The following is a 26,455-nucleotide window of genomic DNA, read 5'->3' as shown; positions in this document are numbered from 1 at the left end:
GTACTAGTTACATGCTGATGTAACTCAGTGTAATCATTGTAATGCACGACTGGACCTTATACAACAGCTTCAAACACGCCACAGTAAATTTCACTATTTTTACAGATACTGCTAACAGATCAGTCTTAAATCAAATACTAGATCAGGGTTCTGCAAATTTCGTCGTGTTAATGATCTGAGCTGCACGCTGCCAGCTTCACTTACTTATGCAGGCTTTTTTTGGGATGTTGCCTATGCACAGTGCTGAAGGAGTTCAAAACAGATCGGAGAACAACGTGCATGGTTTAAGAATGTGCACTGCGCCCACTCAGTTTGCTTAGATTAACGCATGTAATGGAGGTGCTGAAATTAGTAGCCCACTGCTTTCCGTTGCCCTAGGAGAGAGCAGGGGGAGGTAGTACCTCCAGAGGGATGCTGAGATCCCAGTTTGTCTGGACTGGCCTTGAGAGGTGCCCGTTTCTCTCTGACTGCTGCAAAAGCTTCTGCTTTCTTTATTCAAAGGTGAGCAAAGTAGGATAGATTCAAGCTTTGAGGTCAGAAGGCAACTATATGTTTCTACCCTGTTATCATATGAAATGGTTTATAGGTGTAGAACTCGCCCAGGTTTCACTGTTTGGTCAGGTTTGTTTGTGTATTCACAAGGCCTCACATCTATTCACATCTATTGCAGAGCCTCAAAAACTGTGATTGCAAAAAGATCTCATGGCAAACAGGCATCAATCTCTTGGGTGTTACTAGTTTCTTATGTCCCACATCCAGCAAGTGAGAAACAAACATGAGGAATAAGGAACGACAACCCCATCAGAGGAAAGAGAAGAAACAAATACAAAATGCCTCAAGATATAATGGCTTTGTGTCCCATCTGAGAAGCTAAAAAGTCTCTGCCTCCCATCTGAGAAGCTATCAGTCTTCTCATCAGCCAACCTTGGCATCTATTCAACTGAATATGTATTTAATTTTCTCACATTCACTGGAGGGATCTCAGCTGGAAAAATCAGGCAGGCTTCTATCCCTTACTCCAGGATCAGCAGCACAAAGATTTGTGGATATCAAAGAGAACTTGCCCCTATTTTTTAAAGTTTAAGAATCTGCTGGTTTTGCTGCTTTGTGGTTCGCTGGTTGCCTGTGTTTGCATGTGGAAATCTTTGTTCTTGTGCTGTGTTGTTTCTCTGGAATGCTATGAGCAGTTGTTTTTGTTTGTTCATACTCGGGTGGAGCTAACTGTCTAATTGGGTAAATATTTGCAGTGTTATACTTGCATGCACAGAAGACAAAGAGGGTTGGATTCCTATTGACATAAATGGCCTTTTAAGCCAGCCCGGCAATGTAAAGGCTTAAATAAAATTGATAACTACAAGGCCACTTCTTATGGTCAGACCGTATAAAGTAGATTTAGCATAAATGTCACGTGCATATTTCTTTCTAATTACAGATGGCTATATTTTCCAGCCGGGAGGTCTTGTGATTACAGCCATGAAGGGGGAAGCTGCCTTATTGACTGAGTCATGCTCAAAAGTGCTGGACTTCCACTGGGACTTAGCCCTTTTTTCAAAACAAGACATTTATTTACCAGCCTGTCTTTGGACATCAAGGGTGAGTTTTCCACAGATGTAGAAATTTCCTGAGTGAACATTAATAGGTCCAAATGCCTGAAGCTGTTTTGAAAATTGCAAGCTTGTGGTGCTCATGGAAGGTATGTTTGTACATATAAAAAATACTTTGTATAAACCATACCAGGTGATTATTGCGTGTGTTATCATTAGCTAAGCTACAAAGTACGCTATAAAGATCTACACACATATGAACAGTTTGTAATGAAGGCTTATGACTGAAGAGGCTGTTAATAGGTAATTCAGCCTTTCTTTGTACAAAGGTTAATAAAAATGGTTGTGACATACGGAAAAGTAAGATTGAACTCCACAGTTGAGATGTTGTGTAGACCTGACCCTTGTTCAGCTTCCATGTAGCTGTAGCTATGAAAGCCTGGAGCTTACTGTGAACTGATTTATCCTGCCTAGTCTTGAAAGAATTGCATAGTCTCATAGTGCCATTGCTTCACGCGTGCCTTACGGGAACAAGTGTCTGCCTGTAGGTCTAAGAAAAAACTTTAATATATGAGAGTTTTATTTTGTGAACAATTATTCATCTTGTTTGAAATTCTTGCTGTATTTCTTCAAGGTTCAGATATTTATTCTTGTCTTCAAAAAATAGATAGGAATAATTTAGAGTTTCACTTCCACAGACCCAAACTCTGATACTCTTACACTGTCTGGTATCTTCATCATTAGTTCTGCTGGGTTCATTGATACTAATCATGTTGCAAAGTGTCCCTCAGACTGAGTAAAACTTCTCAGTCTGTTCTAAGCCTTTTATTACCCACAGTGTAGCCATCCACTCCTCCTCGTCCTTCACTGCAGGCCCCAGATTTTTGTCTGCCTTCACAATGTGTGTATTGAAGCTCAGATTGTCTCTGAGCAAGCATTCATTGACCAGGTTAGTCAGCCCTATCTCTACTCCTGCATAGTTCCTGTTGCCAGTGCCTACAGTGAGCTCACTGATCTCCGTGTGTAATCATTCAGTGAAGAACAACGGGGATGTGAGCCAGGTAGCACAGATGGCCTTGCTGTTTTCAGCTGTATCCCTTCTCTGATCTAATCCACCTTTCAACCATCCTTACGAATGGCGTGGTGAGTAAGAATAAGCAGCTACAGAGGGACTGAACCTGGTGAGGTCAGTTGTTCCACCGCCTGTTTTGCCTTCCCTGCTTGGGATGTTCCGTCTCACTTCAGTTCACCACCAAGCCACCTCACAAGCTTTGTGCTGAGGAGTTTCCTATGAGCTTACACCTGCCAACTGATGGCAAACTGACTGTAACTTTTCTTGTTGTTGGGGTCTTTGCAAGCTTCTTTGTAGATTCATGTAAGCTCATGTTGAGTATTTCCCTCATTAATGTGTAACTGGAATTTATAAAAAAGCATGTATGATTCTGTGTCTTTCCTTGTTACCTTCATTGTGAAAACATTTTGCACTGTATTGGTTAGTCACCTTTATCCAGTTATAAAATCAGGTTAAAATCATTCAGTGGCTTTAAAGGTATAAGTAGGAAAAAAAATACTAGACAAGGCAGCAAGGCTGAATAAATCTTTTTTTCATTAAGAAAGGTAGCTAGGAATGGTACCAGTTCCCTTCCCCAACTCGATATTAGTTAACAGATTAGATATATATAGTCTTCCTTGTGATTTTGAGATTAGTATTACCAATCCTATTTCTGTACAGTGTTTTTCCTGATTCTTGTGTGTAAACAGTCTGTAGTAATAGTACAGCAGCACCTAATCCTCAGCTTCTGGCAGCCACCCATGGAATTTGGTTCCTCCTTCAAGTATTGCTTTTCCTCTGGGGGCTGCATTTAGTGATGCTGGTGATATGTGCGTGAGTAGCCTTGGACATTTCTCACTCTCCATCAGATCTTTATCCCACTATTACCATGTTTTCTGAATAATTCCATCTGGTTTTGCCCAAAGATTTGGACAAAGCTTTCTAACCTGGATTACATTTTACTGTGAATGCTTATCTGAGTTGAGGAAGCAGAATTTGTCCTGTTGTTTGGTCTTGGGGTATTACTGAAGACTCATTTAAGTAGCAGAGAAGCTTTCATGAGGCTGGGGAAGGAACGTGTCCTTTTATGCTTCTACTCATCTTCCTGGATCTGCTAAAGCCAAGTCTTGTCCATTCACAAGAGAAATTTCATCGCGAATATCTGGTATTTGGATCGGTAGCCAGTCAGAAGTGCCTAACTGCCCAATGACTTTCCCCACAAGCAAAAGTTAAATATGCGCTTGAAATTTTTAAGCACATGTTTAAAGTCCACAACCTGATTTGCTGAGGGAGGTCATTAACATTTTACTTTGTATTAGGAAATACCCTTTACCAATGAATTTCAATGGGAAAAGCAAAAACCTGGGTTGCTCCCAAAAGATTCATTCATGAAAAATTCTGTTGAATGAAAAAGGAAATTTACAATTTTTTCAAAGACTGGTATGGTTGTTTTAGCCTAGACTAACTGTACATTTTACAGATAACTATTAATTCATCTGATGTTTGAGATAACAGTGTAATAAATACTCTAAGAATTATTGGCATGTCTTTATGTTCCTCTCTGCATAATGGATTCTCTGTAGAAATAAAGCCTGCTTCTAGTTCATGTTGAAGTTGAAGTATGTCCATCATTATCTTTCCCAGGGGAATAGAGAGAACAAGGACCGTGAGAAGGTGGTTCAGCAAACACACCCCTCGTAAGGAGCAAACAACTTGCACAATAGTTTGTCTTTAACACTTCCCAAGCAATGGAGCCTGTCATTGCTTTTGCCATAAACCATTCCTCAGGGACAGATACAAACAGGCTGAAAAACAATTAAAAATATAATTTTATGTAATATTGTCCACCAAACAACTCAGTCTTTTTGAAAGGCCACTCTTCAGCATGAAAAGGCAAATGGCAGAAGTGCAAGGAGAACAGAGAGTAATGAGAAGATCTTCTGCTTAATCCAAGCATTAGTAAAATAATTTGGACCTAAGCTTGAGGTAACGATGTTTAGCAAAGCTGAATGAATGCTCTAGGAGTCTGTTGTGCTCCAACCTGCAGCTGCATAGTTGGTCAATCCTACCCTTTGGGAAAAACTGAGTTTGTACTGTTCAAGTCTTTTACAAAGACTGTTCACAATAGCTAAAATCCTGTTTGACTCAACTCTTTCAGTTCCAGTTTATTGCGCAGTGCATCAAGAAGGCAAACAAAGCTTTGTCCTCCTCTGGACAGCTACTAGGAACAGATCCACTGACTCAACTGCTCAAGAGGACAAACCCCCAAATTCAGTTCTTTATTCCAAACTAACACACATAAAACTTTTCTCCTTCCTAGGCCCACGGTCCCATGGAGTAGGTATCAACACATAACTAAAGAAGAAAGGAAAATACAGCAAACCTTAGTGTCCATGACTGGATTAGCTACTGCATCAGTTTTGCTAGTGACCTCTTCTGCTAGTATCCACAATTCTTTCATTTTTTTCCCCCAAACTGCCTGAGCCATGGCTGTTTCAAACTGATTTCCTATTTCCTTTCCTTGTTTAGTCCATCTGATAATGCTACCAGCTGTTATTTCATCTCCTGAGAAGACTGAAAAGGGGAGGATCCAAAGCTGGTTTAAATTAACTTTTCTCAGCTCACCACTTAATCTGTGTGAAGTTATGCTGGATATGCTGTTCTGAGAGACAGCTCAGGCTTCTTCATCTGTCTTAGTAACACTGCTTTGCTTTTCAAATCAGCAAACAAGAAGCCATGCCTTAAATAAGCCACTTCATTATTTTTAGTTTTGGATCTTTTGGGTTTTTTTCCTTAAAAAATTAAAAAGTTTAGAGTTTACACTGATTATAGTTAAAACATGTATTTTTTCCTTGTAGATAATAAATCAAATAGACAGTTTGTAGTCATTTGTCTACCATTTCAATGTGGAAATTAATTCTCGGTTATCTACGCATGGCTTGTCTGGATTGCGGATTAACCAGGCTGGGGATACACTGACCTCAGTTTATTTACTACGTGGAAATTTGACTTCAGACCAGTAGGCTGTATTGATTCAAGCAGAGTGTTGCATGAACATCTGTCAAATCCATGGCTCCCTCCAGTTCAGCAGCAGATTATCTGCGTCACGGCTGTGTGAAGGCCAATAGCCTCTACAGGCCCAGACGGTGGTGTGCAGAATCAGCTGTCGTGATCAGCCTCCTACAGGAGCACTGGAGAGAGCAAGGCAGAGGTATAGCACTTCTTTGCACACTTACCTTGAATCAAGCTGGGCTTACTTATGCTCTGGGACCTATGGTGATAAGACCCTCAGCTGTCTGAAGCTGAGAAAACAATCTTTGCTCCTTGAACTACCAGCACAGGAGAGGTTTCCGACTTTAAATAAGCTAGTTAGTTAGTAGTTAGTTTAATTTAGTTAGTACTAAATTGGAGTAGACTGCATATACTGTGCTTGTAGGCAAGGCTGCTGTTTTCAAAAACTGGTCATGGCTACAGCAAGCTCTAGTTCTGTGTGTTTCCCTGCTGGTGGCCCCAGCACAATGGTTTTCCTTTTCATCTTCAGCGGCAAATATGGACTGCTTAACCATAATCTGTATTTACTTGAAATTAATAGAATGTGGTGAGTTTAGACCTTAATGCAGGTCATTGGTTCAGTTTTAAATGATTAGGTGTTTAAATAATAGACTCCATACTAAAATGATATCAGCAAAAGGGACATAGTTTGTTTTGTTTAATTGAAAAAAATTATAGATTTGTATTTACCCTGTTATCTTTATCTTTTATTATTCCAAAGAGATCTTGAAGAGAGGTTCTATCTCACCTTTAACTGTGCTCTTGCAATCTTGTAATTAGCCAAACCAGTAATTTATGTTTCCGTTGAAAGCAGGTGAGACGTAATTAACTCATGTATCGACTCCATGTCTTTGCAGGTCTTTCATTTTCAGAAAGTATCTGCACTAGCATTTTGTTTTTAAATTTCAGACTCTTCAAAACTCATGAGCTTCTACAGGAAAGCCAGTGCTCTCAGCACCGTATGGGAGTGCTTGATGCCTTGCAGAACTAAGTCCCAGGATTTTGATCCTGTACACATTGAAGTCATTGGCTGTATTCACACTAACTTCAACGTGGCAGTTGGAATCCTGGGGTAGCAGGATTATTTCTCCCACTGAATTACTGGTCCTAGGTTTTAGGATATTTCCCCATTCTGCCATGCACATCCAAAAGTTGTTGACTTGTCCGTGTGTGCTTTTGGCAGTCTGTATTCCTAGGTGACCTATTTTTGCAATAATCAAATGCTTAGGCCTGCAGAGGGGTTTTATTGGTCCTAGCTGGGCTGGTGTGCTGACACCACTGCAGTGAGAGTGCTCACGGTCAATGACAGTGCAAGTCCTGGCTAAGCAAACTCATTTCCCGCCGACTCTGCAGAAGCTCCTATATCAACCACTTACTAGCAGCGTGTTCTCGAGAGGGTGGGCTCATACTGGCACGTTTTCTATTAACAGAACTGACTCCAAGGCTAACGAGCAAGCATGGCCAGCGTAGTGATGGAAGAGAGGAGTTGCTGTGCAGAGCACACTAGTAAAGGAACAAGGACACTCTCCTTTTGTCCTATTAACTTGGTACTGAATCACATGTAACTCATGGTTTCCTCTGTAGTTTCATCTCACTCAGGTAAAAATTTTAAGGGTGTGACAGATCAGCAGAAGTCAGGTGAGACTGGGTAGAAGGGGAGGAGTTGCTCTCATTTAGATTTTATTTTCCAAAACAAAGTTGGTCACACCTCTAATAGCTAGACTCAGCTGTGTTTTCAGGTAGTCTTAATAATAGGTTGCTAGAGTGCTTAGCTTGTTCAATCCATTCAGTAATTAGAGCCAGCGCCGAAGTCATAAAATTGAGTGTGGGGTGAGGTCTTAATGAACATAGTCATTTGGCTGCAAGTACAGCTCTGTACAGCTTCCTCATGTTTGGCTTCCTCTTGGATGGAACAGGGCAATCATCAAACAGGGCAAGTATATGAAGCAGCTGAGGACAAAAAATGAGCATTTAAGTGACCATCAATAAGACTGTGTCAGCCATGCAGGTTGAGGAAAGCAGAACCAGCAATACTCAGGCTGGATTAATTATTTTTTAAAGTCTCAAAGTGCTGAGAACTTTGTGTTTTTATTCAATATTAAGGCTGATACCTCCAGCAATATCCACATGCTGAGGCAACATTTTTAATGACTTGGAGAAAGAAGCTGTCTACTGAATCACCAATATCCAAACTTGAAGAAACTAAATGTTTTTTTGAAATCTGAATATAATTAAGCATAGTCTTGTTCTTTTCCTTAGGCGTGAAATGACCACAGATGATGTGACTCCACTTATATAACAGTAAAAAATCTACTTGTTTTAGTTTTCTACCAGAGAATCCGACATCTGCGACCTGCAAGAGTATGCTGTTTACAAGGACTGAGAAAGGGATAAAACAAACGACTAGAAGAAATGTTTATATACATAACTATACTAAATAAGAAGACAACATTTCTGCTCATAAAGTTCCTAAACTAGAAGTCGCTAGAAACTGGAAAAACATTCTGGAGGGCAAACTGTGCAAGTTTGTGCTGTTCTTAACCCATTGACAACTCATTGCTCGTTGTCAGATACTGGGCTAGCTAGATCTTTGATGTGATCGAGGATGGCTGTCTTCTGCATGTTGCTTATCTTCTCTGAACACCACAAGCAGTTGCATCAGATTAGAAGAATAGACAGTGGGTGTACCAGGATGTTCCAAAAATATTTAATAAAATAAACAGGTAAGCATTGTATGAGAACATGACTAATGCAAGAAGAGCAGAGAATGGAAATTCAAGGAAAGGCAAAAATGTTTAGTTGTAGAAAATATGTATTTCCCAAGATCCAGAAAGCAGTAAGAAAATTCCCCAGGGATGAATGCCATTTAAGTTCAAAAGTAGTATGAGAAGCAGGTTAGAAAATGCTGTAAAAGAAACGCTCTCACATTATCATCTGTTCACCTGCTAACCTTTTCTTTACAACATCTGTTATAAGAGGCACTTTGCAAATACTTTGGTTTTTTGTTACAGCAGAAATCATTCTGTTCAGATGCTGACTTGTCAGTTTTCCAAGCAGAGATATGCCAGAACATAAGCAGAGTCATAGGGATTACCCAATATTTGCCTGCTTTAATGTTGGCAGTAACTGCTGGCAAAGGGGAAAACACCTTTTCTGGCTATGTAGGCTACTTTCATCATATCTGCCAGATTGGGAGTAGCTATAGAGGTGTAGAACAGCTATAGAGATCCAGAAAGAAGGACCCTGAGGCCTTCAGCTTAAGCTCTGGTTCTATGCTTAAGCCTATGTTAGTCTGGAGTAGATCCCATTACACTGATCTAATTTTAAACAAGTTTACATGAAATTTAAGTATTGAACGTATTAGGGAGTTATGCTGCATTCTCTGCTATACTAAATGGATATTGCTCTCTTAACTTTGGTGGAATCAAAACACTTTCCAGTGGATGAAGATAGGAAAATAAGAGCTGGATCCAGAACTTTTCACCTCCAAGTTATAAAACTCACCATGAAAGACATTCCATTGACTTGCCAATGATAAGTGTTATCGACATTAAAGTGGCAGCTTTTACCATCACAGTGGCATCAGGCTGACTTACCTCTCCTTCCAGTTGGTGATTCCTTCTAGAATATGACCAAAGAAGTAATTCAGGCAAGCTTTCTCTCTATCTGGTGTGCATATTACGAGGCCAGAGGACTGCAGTCACACTGCAGGTGCTGAATTTAGTTATATACTCACAAAAAATATGGACTATGACAACTGAACTCTGCTAAAATGCTAATTCAGAACTGGCCTCCTGTCAATTTTTTGCTGGCGTGATTACATAGCTTGGAAGAGCTGAGAAAGGCCGTAAGCTTTATAGTTATGACAAATTGCAAACCAGCTGGAAATAAATGGCAGAAAGGGACTCACTTTGTTGCGATGTCTGTCTTCAGTTGCAAGCAAAGCTGACTTGATGGCTCTGGTGCTATTGTCATTCGGACTTACCTTTGATTAAGGCATGTGGAACCTCAGGAGCCCTGGAACACTGTTTTATACCTATTTGATAGCTGCCTGGAGTTCGAGTTCCTTGTTAAGTAATCTGGCTGCGAGCATTTACAACGCTGTTCTGCTTCTCTTAACGTTTCAGAGGAGAAAGAATTTAGCATTTTCCCATTCCGCATGATAACAGTGGCAGAGATGTTTGTCTTGCACCCTACCTGTTAACTGGGCATTGTCACAGGGTGTGAGAATTAAAAATGTCCACTGATGATAACCACAACAGCTTCTCTTTCAGGTGTCTCCTTCTCTCTGCCTCTCCCCTGAGCCTCAGCAGACCTCACCAGGAGGCTGGGACCTGGGCCTGGGGGCCTTTGCTGCCTTTTGGAGGCTGCAGCACAAGACATTGTTATGGGTCTGCTCATGATCCTCCTTCCCTCTTGAGGCTCAGGAGTTTCTGTTCTGGCACTGCTCCCTCCTCTGGAAAACCTCTGCCTCCACTACCCACTTGGAGTCAGGGACTCCCTCCCACTCCCACTCCCATCTGGTGCAGCCCCTGACCGACCCCACAGACACTCTGCTCTGAACTGACACTTTTCTGGGGACACAGAGGCACTCTGCCCGTTGGGGAAAGGAGGTGAGATGGAGCGTGGCTGCTTCCCAGCCTTCCTCCTCTCCACGGCCACAGCGGTGGAGGTGCGTGGGCAGTGACCGCCGGCCGGGAGCGGGAGAGACAGGGCAGTTCAGTGCAGTGTGGCGATGCAAGGTGGTGCAGGGAAGGCACAAGACTGATCTTGCTGGTCTGGTGGATGCCGTGGCACTGTGGAAATATAAAGTTCATACGTAATTCATAAATGTCATACATTAGCACTGTTAGTGCCATTTACATTTACGGCTGTGATACTGTAGGGGTGCTGCATGTAGCCTCTTGTTAGCTTATACATGGAAACATGATATAGTAACAGAAAACCTGTTGGTATTTCCTGCCATTGTTGGTGAAGGCACCTAAAAAAGGAAAATACACTTTAAGTGAGAGGAACAGAGCAGTGAGTGACTCTGAACCTGTGCTGGAGCTATTGGAACCTTTGCCTTGAACTGCCAGTGCAGGTGGCAATGCACAGGCGGGAGAAGGGATGTCAGCGTTTGTTTGTTTTCTCAGTGGTGAAAAACAGAGGGTTGGGCTGATTGCTTCACCTCTTCAGCATGCAGGGAGTCATTGCTGCACCGACACACCTCCACCTTTCACTCATGTGGCTGCAAACCCTACAGTCACTCAAGTCTGCATCTATTACTCTACTAGCTAAAAACCTACAAAGTTTCAGTTACATTTTGTCACCCCATTTTTCATTTCAGTCTACTTGTAAGGATGGCTGAGAAATTATCTTCTGCTTCGATTTCCCTATGCTGTTGCTGGAATTAATTGTTTCTTGTGGGGAATGTAATGAAAATACAGTATGATAGTAATATGTTTCTGGCATGATTCGTGGTTACTAGTGGAAATATTTAATGATCTTTTTGTATACATAGAGTAATTGCTTCTTCTGTATTACAATAATAGGTTGCAATATAATTACACTCTAGTTCTTCTTCATATGAGAAATGGGGACATGAGTGGTACAGAATTGGAAAAGCAGAATGTCCCTCATATCTTTTCAATATTCATCTACTCACTTGAGATTCTTCAGTCTTTTGAATAACACTAGACTTTTATAACCAAAACGATTGTGAAGCCTTAAGATAAACAATTCATAAGATAGCTAAAGTTCATTTTCATAACAAAACTAGGCATTAAGCAGTTATTCCTAAGGCTTTCCCTAAAGGTAAAGACTCCAAGGAATGCAATACGTTGCAGATAAATCCTCCTAATATAAAGCAATTTATTCTCAGTTACACATTGATGAGCAACACTCACTTTTCTCTAATAAACTTCTGCTGGAACCTGGCTGCTGCTGAAAAAGCCTATCTCTCTGAACAAAAGAGTCCCCACCTTGTGAGAGCTCATTACCCATATGATAATACTGTTCATTTCTCTTGCACAATTCATTGGAGGGGCAGCAGGCTCCTTGCAAACATCTAATAAGGTCTTGCACCATCCCTGGGCCACAAGTATTAATTTACCCATTTTACAGTTATGGAAGTTGGGCAGAGGGGCTGCAGCCAGTGGCCCAGAGCCACCTGTCCTGTCACTTCCTCAGCTAGGAATAGACCCTGGAGGTCTTTACTCCCAGCTCTCTGTTCCAAGCTGTAAGCCATGATCTCTTTCAGAAGCTAATTAAAAACTAAGAAAATGCTTTGACAAGCTTTCAAAAATGTTATTGGTAGAGCAGATTTCTGCTGGGATCAGAGTCAAGTTTCTAGCACAGCTGTAATTGTTGTCTGTGCTGCTTAAGCTTTTTTAAACCAGTCAGAAGAATAAAGACATGCCTGTGTTCCCTATACATCGCAGAGTTCACCACAGTTCCTTGCACTGGTGTTTATGTTGGCACCCTGGCTCCATTTATCATGGGCTTTTAAAAGTGCAAAACCCTGAAGTCGGTGACACAGCTTCTTTCAGTCGCATGGATGCGGGCAAAAGTCGCTGGTGCCTGCATATGCAGATTGACAACTCGTATAGTTTCAATTATTTGTTGTCAATTTGGTAGCTCTAAGATTATTTTATTTATTTCCATCTGCTTTTAAGAGCATAGAAAGCCCTTAGAGGAAATATCCTAGGTAATTTGTTGGAATTTGTTCCAGCTCAGCTGCCAAAACAGCACGAGTGCCCTTGAGTTTGGACTGATGTTAAAACGTAAAACTTTAGCTTATACATTTGGTTGGGGGGTGGAAAGAGTTAATCTGCAGGGCGAGCTCCCTTGCCAACTTTAGAAAAAGCAAGTTATGCAAAAGTTGACAAGAAGTGAAAATCACTGAGGAAGTGGATCTTTTGAAAGGAAATGTGGCATTTTCAGCAAAATCCCACTAAACCTCCTCCTCTTGGCATCACGAATGGGTGAAAGTGAACCTGTGCCTGGAGCTTCGGCAGCAGGGCTTGCACCCAGAGGCAGGGTGCTGCTCACCCGCTGGGAGGTGCGGTCTCTGCCTCTCTTTAACCCAGGTGAAAAATATATTAGAAAGAGGATCATCAGATGTAGAGAGGAGGGATCGGGATATCAGTTAGAGCATATTTTCCAACATCAAATTACTTGGCATGACATTTGCTAGAGCAGCTCCATTTAATTCACATTTTAGTGTGGTGATAATTTGAACTCCAGCGAGTCATTCACAGAGCCCTGTGCCGTGCCTCAGCAGAGTAGTGCTGCCAGTGCTGCAGCACATTCGACATTGCCAAGAAGCTGTTACTCGCACGAATTTTACTCCTTCTCTAGTAAAACGACAACTGTTCAGTCATTCTAAGGCATATTCAGAGCAATGATACGGAACAAGAATTTTACAGAGCACATTTCAATTCAGGGAATAGCTGAAGATCGAACGGGGTGCACGTTCTTAGCATGTACATTTAAAAAAAAAACAGCAGCAATCAGTTAGAAAGGCAGAGAGTAAGTTAGACTATCACCTTACAGATAACCTGATGGCTAAAGAACCCTTAGCTACTAATCTTTCACCCTTTCAGCTGTCAGTGAAAGCAATGTACCGACCATAAGGCTTTCATACTGCCCTTGCTGCTGCTAGGAACCACGTCCATGCTATGCATGGAGCATGGTGGTGTGCTTTGCAGAGCTGCCTCAGCCCCAGAACAGCACACCACGGGAGTGTCGAGCGACGTGTTACTCTATCAGTATTGCACTTGTGCAGTGTGGCAGCATCTAATACTCTTAGAGGACTGGATCAATAAACAACGCTACCAGCTATTGGCAATGACAAATGTCCTCTCTGTGTATACACCGTTTGGATTCTGCCTGTGATTTGGCATCTTGGCAGTTGCTGCAGGACTGTCGGCTTTCAATCACTTGGCTCTGTCCCCTGTCTTCCAGCATATCAATAAATCAGGAAGCTTTCCACTAGTTTCTCAGGATCTGACTGTGAGATGCCAGGCTTAACTTATTAGAGCAGGACTTGAGGGATGTTTGGTACCTTGTGTGAGCGGCTTCTCTATTCATGTCACCCCGCACTACCTCTGTTTGGCATAGTGACTGCTTTCTTCAACAAAGTTCTCACCTTCTCTTACCTCTTCCCAAGGTTTTTTACATCTGCTTGGCTGCCTAAAGTAAACAGAGTGATACTCTTCACTTCAGCCTGCCTATACAGAGGCTAAGCTTGGACTCATTAGTCTAATAGGTTTCATTGGCAACTTTTTGTCTCCTACAGCTTTTATCCCTGTTTTTTTTTTTCCAGGAATAGCTATTAAAAAGTATTGGTTTAATAAAAGACTTCATGTCTTCCTACAAGCCTGTGTTCCTCTGATCATTGTAGCCTCATGGCAGCATGAATGTTGCTATGACTGTAATTTTTACCATATTTTTGTATAACCTTGCTCAAGCAGGATTAGTAGCAAAGTAGCAGTATTGCTGGTGCTGGTGGAGCGTCACTTCAGGGAGTCTGGTGAGACTTCAGAAAATCCTCCATGTAGATATAAACTATGGGAGCAATTTAACCTTCATTAAACAGGCTGAAAGCCTTGATGATGACATATGTGATGGGAGTAAGTACTTGTGCCAGTGTCCTCACAAAGCTCTGCTAATGGCTTTCAGTCCTGCCCTCCAGCACTGCTATTCTTCCAGCACAGGGCCCTCTGCTACTCAGACTTTTGCTGTGATGTATTATTTTATGGCTTTAAGCTGCTCTTTTGCTTTTCTCTTTAAAAAACTGGCATTTTGACTTCAAACTCAGGAAAACACGATTGCAGTTTAGACCAACAGATGTGGGGAAGGATGGTGCGTCTGGATACCCGTGTGCACCCAGCCTTGCCCTGCCTCGTGGCATGTAGCATCGGTTAGAGCTGGGCAAGGAGGCAGCGCCGTGCTCTCAGATTAGGACCAAAGTGCTTTGTTTCCATCCCGCTCTGGTATAAATGACTGTGTGACAGTGAGGAAGGGTGACTCAAGCCATGAGTCCTGTACATATTAAAACCATGTTCTTTCTATAGGAGGGCACACATTTCCTGGTGAGAGCTACCAGGGGCTAGGGCTCAGACAGAGATGGTTTCCAGCTAAGTGCACAGAGCTTGCTTGAACCACAGGGTAGTTTGAATACTGGTTTTATGCACTCATCCTGGTCAAGGGAGAAGAAAGATGGTTGCCTGGTGGAGGTGCACGTGCAGAACTGAGCTACTCCAGGTTTCAGTCCCAGTTTTGTTCTAACTTCTTTTTTCTGATCTAAAGCAACTCACTTGAAATCCTGTTTCCCTGGTTGTGCTTAACCCACATCTGCTGATTTCTGCCCAGAGAAGACCTGAGCACTGCTTCTGGTCTGAACTGAAGCACAGCCTGCTCCCAGAGATGCTAGTGCAGATTAGCAGTCAGCTGGGACCCTAACCCAGATATCATTCTGGTTGTCTTTGTGCCTTATCAATCAGATGCATGTAAACCCTAATTTGAGGGAATCTTTCTAAGAATAAATGCATGGCTGATATAAAGTCCTCGGTAGTACAGTGAGGCCTCATGGGGACTGCTTGTTCCCTTTATCTCTGGCATATAGAGTTTAGCTAATCTGTTTATTGATTTTCTTTCCTGGGTGTAGTGGCAGCTTTACCACTAAAACAGTGGCTTGGTCAGGAATGCAAGAAAACAAAAGAGAATAAAATCCTCAGTACTGCCATTATCCTCCAAACAAATTTGAAACCCAAAAGTGAGGACAAAATCTAAGCTAACATTTGCTGTCTGCAATAGAGACCTCCAGCTGAGCCACCTACCTTAGGCTCCCTTTTGAGCACAGCTGTCCAGATTTAGGTTTTACTTTGGAGGAAGCTGAACCGTGACCTTGCATTCCCTCACTGTATTGCTAAGCTCCTTCAGTTTAAGGGAATCTGGGGTGAGTGCCTCTGGTGTTGGTGGCTGTCCTCTGCCAGGTGGGTCCCACATGGATGTGCTGGCAGCCTGAAGGACCTGAAGGTATCTCACCACAGTTCTCCAGCAATAGTTCCTTCAAAAGAAGAAATCAGCTTAAATACAGTCATATGTCCCTGAGCAGGGGAAATAGAGACAGGGAAATAACGAGCAATTCTGCCCAGTGTGTGGTTAGTTAACGTGATGAGCCAGCCTGGGTCATGCGCTGGCCGTCATGTGTGCCTGGGGGCTAAGGTGAGTCCCAGGCCTTGCCCCGGCCGGGGGACAGGCATGGGAGCAGGGCAGGCTTCAAATGTTTTCCCCTGTAAATCCCATGTCAGGTGGCAGGTGGAAAGCTGGACCTGCTCCTGAACACCATCAGCATTCTTCTTAAGAGCCTTTTTCCCTGTTAATTGCTTTGTAACCATTTATGATTAGACAGTAATGATTCGTGGGTCTAATGATAGGAAGTACTCATTAGCACATGGACAAGGGAGCAGTTCCCCAGAGTGTGGACGTTTACCAAAAGGGGATACATGAGCCATGTGAGTTTCCAAAACAAGAAACTGAAATTTTAGGGTATAATACAGCAGCATATTCTCCATTACCATCATCTGCCACAGTCTAGAGGAGGACACAAAGGGAATCAAGTCTGCATAATACAAACTCACATAATTATAACAGTATCAACCTGACTTTTGCCACTCAGTTTGGAAACAATCGTCCCCAAATATTGGCCTTTGACTGTAGAAAAGAAATACTCATGGGAGAATCTTTCATTTAGATAGCAAATTAGAGGCATAAATTAAAAAAGAGAAGCAAGTCACTTTGAATGTAGCTACCCTTGGTGGAATACGGTGAACACCAGTGAGCTCTGCTCCATGATGAGGGATGCTGAGTGCTGCAACCAGCTAAATGAGCATCATGTTATAGCAGCATTGTCTGTGTGGATGAGAAGAAGCCATTTATTTATATATGGAGAAGGTGGCAGTCTGGGAACTCAAGGGTCAGTGTAATCTTTTGGCAGCGGTGTTCCTTTGTACCTAAGCAGAAAGATCTAAGTGGTCTGAACCACCTGAAATTTACAGTAAAAAAAAAAAGGTGGGGTGGGTGAGAAGACAGCTCTGCCTGTGAGAGACAGACAGTGCCACACCCTGCTGAATCCCCACCGAGGTCTTTGGGTCATGTGGACATGCGTCTAGCTGTGCCATTTATTTCCAGAGCAGAACTGCCTGAATCAATCCCGACATGAGGCACAGAAAGCGCTCCCAGCTTGTCCTCAAAATGCAAAATCAAAAAGTCCTCCCTGTAGAGACCTTCCTCCCATACTTTTCAACCCTCACACATGGACCAGGCAGCAGATGGTCGTGCATTGCGCTCTGAGATCAGTGCATTTAAAGAGTCCAAAATCAAGTGATTCTATGAAAAAATAGGCAGCCAACCTATGCCTTACCTCTACAACTGTGTGTGCTTGCAGTGCAAGCTTTGCAAACACTTTTCCTAGGTGAAGTAGCAGGAGGCTCATTTTTAGGACCAGAGGCAATTATTCTTGTCTGGAATTTCAAGATGATGTTGACTTTTACCACAAATGCACAGAAGAGATTCGTTCCAGCATTTCACAATAGCAGGGTCCCAGGAAAACATTTCCTTAGTCAGACTAATGGGGAACCAAGTTCTAAGTGGAGAAGATATTCCGTTGTGTAAGAGGAGAGAAAAATGAGGAAAATCAAGGTATTGTCTGCTGTTGTTATCTGCTGGAGGCCCAGCTGAATTTCTGCAGATGATAGATAGCTTTGCCAGCCTTCACAATCCAGTGGCTTTTCTCATATTTGTTTTGTCATTAGGGAAACATGCAACATTTAGCAATTAGATGTTGATCCAACTATAGGACAAGGTCAAGGAAAGCTTTTGTGTTATTACAAGTATTTTTCCCCTAATATAACTAGGTTTAGAGAACACGCTTATGTGCCTTGTATTGTGGCAACAGTGGAGGAAGAAGTCTCTAATTGCAAAGTTCACAGTTTAAAATGCAGAAGAGGCATTTACTGGGAACCCAGAGAAATAGGGGATGCAGATGAAGTAGGGCCTTCCCAGGGAGCCTGGGCAGCAGAGGTACGCCTGGGAGAGATGCTGCTATTGCTTTAGGAATTCTTACTAACTTCACTGGGTTTTTTGCAGATAACATCACAGCTTGGGCCCATCCTCCCAGAGACCCAGAGCTGGCAGTGGTAATAACTTGCAAATTAAGAGTTTTAATTATGCCTTTTTCTGCATAATATCTTACATTGTGCAGTTCAACCAGTTGCTTTTTGTTCTGCATTGTTGCTTTCTTTTGCAACATCTAAATTTCTGCATATCACTCTATCGTTCTTTCCTTTGCACAGTTGCTGCAAAACTTTTCGGCATAAATGCCAAAATAATAATAAAACCCCCTCCATCTGCCTGGTGTCAGGACGGATGCAAGAATTAAATATACGTCCAGCATACTGTAATACAAATTGATTTGAACCTAGCTGAAAACCAATAAGTAATAAGGATTTGTTGGCTTTCCTACCTCTTTGTATGACAGCAGTAGAAGATAGTATCAAAACTCACATACTGAAACACTCTGTTGAAAACAACATTCAGAGCAAAAGTAACCATTGGTGGTTAAAGGTACATCCAGGATCTTGTAGACTCGGGTCTGGGCTGGGGAACCCTGCCAGTGCACCACAGTTACCTTGTTGGAAGGCGATGCAAACTGGTCTGTGGTTATCAGAAATTCATTGTGAATGTGGAAGAGGAGGATGAGCTCATGTCTGTCTCCGGCAGGCACGCCTGTGATCCGGGATGCCAAGCGGAGCCGCGGGGCATGTGCCAGAGGATTCAGACGTTATAATTGGCAGGGTATACCAGAGTCAAGATCTGAGGCCAGTAATCAAATTCTGTTGGGAAAGACTGAGGGAAGGGAGAGCGAACCTTTTGTGGAGCTTGTATTGTCAGTAGACTCTCATAAGACTCGGGAACTTGTATTCTTGTACTCTGTGGTGAGTTTTGCAATCTGATTTTGCTGAGAGAAGCTCACTTTGGTAGGTCAAGGGTAGACTCTTCCAGAGGCCCTGTGCTGATGTTGAGTAACAACAAGTCCAACACTGCTAAGTCCACATCTGGGGATGTTTTGTTTTCCTGCAGAGGAAGAAGCTTATTTTTATCACTCAGTGAGCTCCTGGCTACAGCAGCAGTCCGTTCAGCAGCAGCAGCAGGGCTTGAAGCAGAGGGAGAAGCAGAGGCTGAGATCTGAACCCAGCAGGAGTTCAGAGTGCAAAGCCATGGTGTTGCAGGAGGTGACAGAAGAGAGGCAGCAAAGCCCTCTTGTTCAGCACTTCGGGCCATGTGTCAAGATGGGCTGGTTCTTGTATTTGCTACTTGAGCTCTGACAGCACCACTGCAGAGCTTTGGTTGAACCCCAGCAAAAACTCAATGAGAGCTACTGCCTTGTGAGGACAACACAGAGTTAATGTTCCCGGTGAAGCAACAGCTTCCCTAAATCCCTGGAGGCTTCATGGAAGAGGCTGTTTAGCTCCACAGCCAAGACCTTGCATATAAGCAAGGAACTGGTCCAGAGAAAGATCCTCTCTGCTTTGCCCTTGTGTGAAGCAGGCATTTGCTCTGCATCAAATGCTCAGGCCAAAGAGGCTTTCCCCAGCCCCTTGGTGATGTGGTGACTTCATCAGGAGATGGGACCTGGACATGCACCTTCCATCTGACCTCCTCTCCCTCCCTGAGCCAAGTCCATGCCAACCCCATGCCCTAGATCCTGTGGGAGAGGCCCTCGGTGCAGCAGCTGGGAGCTCTGCATGCAATTCAATATAAAACCCCAAAAGTCTGATGAAAAGAATAATATTTTCCCCTTTTCCATGCAATTTCTTAGAATCATAGAATGTCCTGAGTGGGAAGGGACCCACAAGGATCATCGAGCCCAGCTCCTGTCCCTGCACAGGACAGCCCCAAATTCACACCATGTCTCTGAGGGCCTTGTCCAGGTGCTTCTCGAATATCCCAGGCTGGTGCCGTGATGCCTCCCTGGGGAGCCTGTTCCAGGGCTCCACCACCCTCTGGGGGAAGGACCTTCTCCTGATACCCAACCTAACCCTCCCCTGGCACATCTCCCTGCCATCCCCTCGGGGCCTGGCGTTGGTCACCAGAGAGAAGAGATCAGCGCCTGCCCCTCCTCCTCCCCTTGGGAGGAAGCTGCAGACCACGATGCGGTCTGCCCTCAGTCTCCTCTTCTCCGGGCTGAACAAACCAAGTGACTTTAGCTGGTCCTCATATGGTTTCTCCTCTAAACCCTTCACCAACTTCATGGCCCTCCTCTGGACACTCTCTAGTAGCTTTCAGCTTTCTTACCTTGCTTTGCCTCTACTACACCTGCCTAAGCACAAGGTCCCATCTAAAGGCTTCTTGAAATCACAAGAAAGACTCTCCATGACCCATAAAGGTGCTTAGTTGGGCCATGCTTCCTCTGTACAGCTCCTGTGCAACAAGTCGATGGGAGCTGTGTTTATGAAAGCTGGGCCTTCTCCACCCAGTTCTCATGGAAAGCAAGGGTGACAGCAGAAGTCACACAGAATAAAGGCCTTGGGCAAAGCCGTGTTAATCTTGGTTTTACAACTGCTTTGTGTTTTCTGTTCACTCCTCTTTCTGCAAGATGAGGTTCAGAAAACCCTGATGAGGCTAACAGGAGTCTCTCTGTTACCTTGGAAGTGAACAACCATTATCCTGACCCTGAATCATCTTGTTGCCTGCAAGACTGAGCTACATGGCAAACAAAATGTCTGAGTCCTCCCAGTCCAGCTATTGCTTGTCATCCTTGTGACAGCCTGCACAGAGGGCATCATCCTTGCCCATTGGTCGGTCCCCTCGGTCCCTGCAGCATGCTGCTCCCGCAGCCCAGGCGCTGTGCGGTGCAGGCTGGCACTGCGTCCTGGCACACTCTCGCTGTGCTGCTGAGCCATTTGCAGCATTTATGCCATGTTTTCTGCATTTTCCCCTTATAGATCAGCCTCCCTGGGAGGTTTATATACAGCTTTGTGGCAGCCAGGCTCCCACACTGCAGAGGGACACAGCTGTGGGGCCCATGGCTGGAAGCTGGGATTCAAGAGACAAGTGCCGTGTCCATCTGGGCAATGGCTACAAACAATCCCCTCTGAAAAAGGGGTTTCACCCTCAGTTCAGTGACCAAACCTCTTAGTGTGCTGGCCGTAACTGCATTGAAACACCTGCTGGAAGATCTGTGCTCTACACTGTGGTCTGCGTCCGCTGGTTAGACCCTTCCGCCTTATTTTTATTTCATCCCACCAGCGGCACTTCATGGTGGTGGTCTGAAGTATACCTTTTAATAAACAAATTGGTACATGCAAATTAGCATTCAGGAACTGAAATTGCCAATTCTTTCTTAACTTTTACAAAAATAGCCAGCTTATTTTTGAAATCTTAAGAAATATCTGATTCAGATGACTTGTCTGGCACGGTTCATAGTAGACTGAGTGTAGCTCAGCTGGCATTTTTCTAACATACAGAGACTTGATTCACTTGAGTCATGGAATAAAAAGTCTCTGTGCTAAAATACCTTTGGAGGATATTGCCTCTTAAGGCAAATGTAATATAGGCTAGTATTGATGGGAATATTCTGCTCCAATGAAGGTCAGAAGAAAGCTTTTATGCCAGCAGAGTTGATCTGCTCAGGAAGATGAGGAGGCTGGAGGGGGCTAATGCAGCTTTCCAGCACACTTGTGGCTCTTCACTTCAGCTGTGATAAACTGGAAGCTTGCGTTGAGCTGGCAGCTGCCTGTCCTGCCTGTCCTGCCACTGAGTCACTCTGCAGAGCAAACTGACGTGCAGGAGCCCTCCTTCCCCACAGATGCTGCCTGCCTGGGAGCAGGGCAGTTCTGCTCCCCAGGAGAGGTGTGATGGCGTGATGCTGAGCTGGCCAGGACTTGTTGGACAAGTAAGTTTCTAGAAAGTGCTAATTATTGAATAGGATTTCACAGAAACACACTGGTTTAAGAAATTTTCTTTTGGACTGTCCCCATGGCTCCTCAAAGACAGAGCCTTGCACCATGCCTGAAGTCTTCTGGTTTTACCTCTCCAGAGAGGATTGCTATGCTTTTCTAGATGACTTTTCATTTCACCTCCTTATGTTTTCAAGTGATATAAAACAAAATGTAAAATCAAATTAGAATTTTTCACTGTGTCAAAATCCAACATTTTGAATAACAAACACATTTCCTTGGAGTTTGCAGGAAATATCAGAATTACTTGCTTCATTGCATTTTCTAAAGTGGAAAAAAGTCCATGAAATTTGCCATGAAAAACAGATAATAAGAGTTTCTCTGTACTTTAAAAGGAGTAACTCAGTTTAAGATAGTATTTTTTCTATCCTTTGTTTTCTCTTTGCTTTAATTATCACTGAGAATACTCTTGCAGGATCAGAACCTATTTAAAACAGATAAAATCTGCTATCTCCTTGCACCATATTATCTTTTCAGCTTCCCTTCTCAACTTGGGGCGAAAAGGAAAACAGCTTAGTGCTCTTCCCTCTGTTATTCTCAATTTTGTCATTTGGGGTCCAGGACTTTTGGAGACAGCTGTGAGTCAGCCTCTGAGCCTGGAACTTCATACATAGGCACGTTTTTTTTTTTTGGTGTGGATTCATCTGCATTAGCAAGTATTTGAGTGGAGCTTGAAAGTAAATAGGAAATATTGTTGATTCCTGGGAGCCGGCAGAGTTGATGAGCTTCGGCCATATTAAAGGTGTTGTGGCTGGGCTTTTGATTTACCAAATAGTAGCAAAGGAGTAAGTTTGGACTGCATATATTTTCCCCTCTTTCATGGGAGTAGGTTTTTGTACTCCCTAAACCACAACGGAGACACTCTGTTTTTATTAGGCTGTAGATTTCCCTTCCGAAACGGTTGAGCATGGCCAAAACAAAAATCCCAAGCATTTGGGCTGTGGCTTGGCTGAGCCTCCTCTCCTTGGTGCTTGCTTGGAGCCTGTTGCAGCTCCCGAGGATGATGGAACGGCTTCCACTGGGAGCTGGATCGAATTTTGAGCTGCTCCTTGCTGCTTGTTTATTTGTCCTATTCTCCAGACTTGGCAGGTGGCATTTTTGCTCAGTGATTCATTCTCCGGCACATGCATTTATCTGGGCTGACATTTTAATCATGCAAATAAGGATCTCTTTAATGAAGAAAAAAATTAATTTCACAACTGTTGCTACAAACAGTGACAGTCCTGCTAATGTCATTACATTTATAATACAATCAGTGGCTTTTTCATAATTACTGTAAACTGGTGCACTTAACAGTGGAGTAAAGGTTACACAAAGAGCTCTATGACTCCGCTTGTTCAGTCTCTTTTTTTCTTTAGCATTTGGCACTCTTCATATGTCCTTTTGAAATCTTTTGGTCATCACTGCTTCATTGCTTGTACTGCAGATGGCTTTGCCTTTGTCGGAGGAACAGTCAAAATAAGTGGCAAGGAGACAAGTCCTCTGTGACCTTTTATGGCTTCTTGTCTTTCACATCACAGTCTGCAGAGTAAACACAGTGACTCATTCTCTTTTGGTAAATAGCTGCTTTCCCAAGATTTTGTTATTTGCAGGATTTTTCTGTTAAAAAGTCTGCACCCGAGGAGCAGCGGGATGTGAGCTATGAGCAGCTACTGAGCTGGTTTCTGCCTCTGGATCATTAAGAATTTGGAAGGCAATAAGAAGCTAAAATACCTGGGCAGGACAATACCCTTGTAGCACATGTTCTTCCACAGCACACTTCATTATTCAGTTCTGCCCAATGCAGTGACAAGCATCAAAAGCCAGCTATATAGCCAAAAAACAGTCAGAAGAAAGGGCTTCCCAAGGGGGAAGGGTGCTAAAACACTCTGAAATTAGCAGAAAATAAGTGACTTGTGAAACCGAGGTGTCAGGACGCTCCAGCACCACCGTGCAGCGGCAGTCTGGGATGAGGAATAGCTGTTTCAGACCGAATGCCTACTTTCTTCTCTTTTTCTTTGAGATGCTGTGAGTGAGGTGCCCAAGGCCCAGGTAAAGATGACCTTAATCCCCCAGAGTGAAGGGGGTTGGGCACAACATTCTGGTCTCAAGGTCATGTGAACCACCCTCAGGTTGTGTTACTCTGTGGAAAGGTAGAGCTGGGTTGGGCTTTAACCTTCTTGTTATCAAGGGAGGGTTTAAAGGTGTTTGAAAATATCTCTCAAAGTAGAGCTCTTGGGCTCAGGGCACTTCCTACAGGCACTTGAGGTTGTTCTTTTAAAACATTTCATGTGCCAATAATGTCAGCCTCAGTCTTTCATTTTTACCCAAACGGGGCGAGTTTCCCTGGTGGCAAAAATGCAGGAAAAGCAAAGCTCAGCTGCTGAGAGCAAAGCTCACAGGAACTGCAGGGTTGCTGCCAGACCTTGGGGAGTTCTCAGGAGTAAAAGAGGAGGAGGAGAACAGTTAAATGAAGGGAGAAAAAGCACAAAATCAGGGAAGGAACTAGGGGGTATTGGCAGGGGAGGTTCAGCTTGTCAGTGGGCAATTTAGATACTCTTCCTAGGTCACTTTGGCCCATGATTACCACCATACCTACACCAATTAATGACATGATATATTTAATTGACCTATCTAAGCTGGAAAAGTCCTGGTGTGGATGGAGTATTGGAGCTGCATCGAACAGGTAAATCTGTATCTGCACCAGCAGCAGTCCCTGTGCATGGTACAGGCTCAGTAAAAGCTCAGAGGAATTACAAAAACTCAGTGCTTGCCCATCGTGGGCACACCCCAGGTGCTTTTTCTTTGCAAAACAGCTCTATCCCTGGGGACCAGAATGAGTGTTTGTGCGCTGTACCGACCCACAGAAATTGGGACCACACTGTTGTGGGGAAGGCTGGGAGAAGGACCTGAAGCTGAAGGGTTGCTGGGTCATGGGGAAGGCAGCGTGGGCTGGCACAGACCGTTAGAAAGTTAGGGTGACATCTGGGGAATTATGTTGGGCACCGGGAGCAGATGCTGGGATGGCCAGCCAGGTGAGGGCTGGCAGGGAGGAGGCAGGAGCAAGGAGAGGCCGGAAAGGGGAGAACACATCGCGGCTGTACCCATGTTATGGAGCACAGCACTTTCACCCCCTCGAGTGTCTGCCAGATTCATGGCTCGTTGTTCCCAAGCTGCCAGCAGTCATCTCTGCAGCCTGATTTGTTCAGGTCAGTCCACATATTTCCATACATTGATAATCTTACTTTTAGCAAATGCTTTATTTGTGAAAGGGAAAAATCTGAATGGCCTTGTCATTCAGCACAGACATTTATTTTCACTGCCTCGATCCCCTTAAAGCTATGTAAGGTTGCAGCTCAAAAAGACTTTTTCACTGATGCCTTTCAGTGCTGTAAAGGCTCAGAATCTTGGGCCAGGGCATCAGTTCACACATATCAAAGTGACGCCTGCGTCCAGGGTGTGAAGCCTGCATTATTATTACTCAGGATACTTCCTTTGCCATATTCACTCCAGGGAGCCTTATGCCTCCGTGGGAGATCACATCTCCCCTGTGTGACAAGACAGTTTGTTGCCTTGTTTCAATTTCCAAGAGCCTGGAACATGCAGTTACAGTGAAGGACCCTTTGAAGTGTTACTACACCTTTCTGGTTCTTCATCCAGGAGTGAATATCGTACGTATTTTTATTAGATAATAACCATTCAGTGTGATATGTCTTTTTATCTGACACTGGAGCGTGCTTTCAACCAGAGCTGTAAAATGGGGTCCCAGCACGAGGGTTTGTAATGCGCTTCTGTTCTTTCCCAGCCAGCCCTTGCAGCCCCCGTGGCTTCTTGTCTCGTAGTGCCAACCCCCGTTGTTAAAATGTCACGGATTTCACCTTTGAAGACCGAGATGAAAAAAAAAAGGATGAGTGCTATGGTTTGCACAACAATTTTTATTTGCCTTTGGCTTTCCAGCCTTTCAGGTTTACATTTTAAAAGATCGCTCCCTGCAGGGACAAAGTCTTGGAGCTCATTTTTGCAGTAGTATCTGACATTTGTCCATAGCCACACAACCCCGGGAGCTGGAACAAGTAGCAGTGAAATCACATTATGAGAACTGGCAACTGCCTCTTTACCAGTTGGACACAGAAATAATATATATCCTGGTTGTCCCACATAAATCTTCCTCCTTTCCCTTATGCTTCTGTGCCAGCATCACGGCCACAGCCCGGTCTGTAGGCTGACCTTGCCTGTCGCGCGTGGGGCGGCGTCAGTGCTCAGCATTCACAGAATACCAACTTGTGGTGAAGAGTTAATTCTCTGCAGTGTGAGATGCTGGACACAGTTTGCTGCTGGCATGCCAAGGCTGGCTGGCGTGTGCCCTGGCAGGCTGCTGCTGCCTGTTTCTGTGTCCCCTCCTCTTGGCCAGGGACTCCCCCAAACCCTTTTTGCTTCTCCAGAAGCGTCGAAGATTTCTCCCCTGCAGCTGCAGAATGGGACATTTTCTCTGCTGGGATCAGCTGGTTGTCTTTCATCTATCAATTTCTGGGATAGGAGAGGGGTCCTGGCCCCGCAGGTCCCATCTTTTCAGCACACTTTTGTGTCTTCTGAGAAATGAAGCGTTTTTGTGCACCTAAAATCTGGGGCTGCTGGGAAGAAGCACGAATGCTGCTGGATGGCCCTGGAGTGATGTGATGCTCTGGGGGTCCCTGCTGGCCTGTGATTCTGTTGCCTGGCAAATGGCAGTGCTGTGCTGCTGCTCCTACCGGGATGTCATGGCTTGTTTTCTACTGTGTGAGTTGTTGGGAATTTATTGCCGTGTTATGAATTGATTTTTGGGA

General features: G+C 43.8%; 1 long non-coding RNA gene across 1 annotated transcript; it reads left to right on the top strand.

Moving 5' to 3' along the window:
• Nucleotides 1–684: 684 nt before the first annotated feature.
• LOC142052386 (uncharacterized) lies at nt 685–5,475 on the top strand. The gene is made up of 3 exons (XR_012658820.1): nt 685–1,326; nt 1,433–5,037; nt 5,125–5,475. It is a non-coding gene; the product is annotated as an uncharacterized LOC142052386 (long non-coding RNA).
• Nucleotides 5,476–26,455: the final 20,980 nt, after the last annotated feature.

The sequence above is a fragment of the Phalacrocorax aristotelis genome, chromosome 2, assembly GCF_949628215.1.
Source record: "Phalacrocorax aristotelis chromosome 2, bGulAri2.1, whole genome shotgun sequence".
Classification (NCBI taxonomy): Eukaryota; Metazoa; Chordata; class Aves; order Suliformes; family Phalacrocoracidae; genus Phalacrocorax; species Phalacrocorax aristotelis.
The sequence above is the reverse complement of the archived record's forward strand: the minus strand, read 5'-3'. Positions and strand labels throughout refer to the sequence as shown.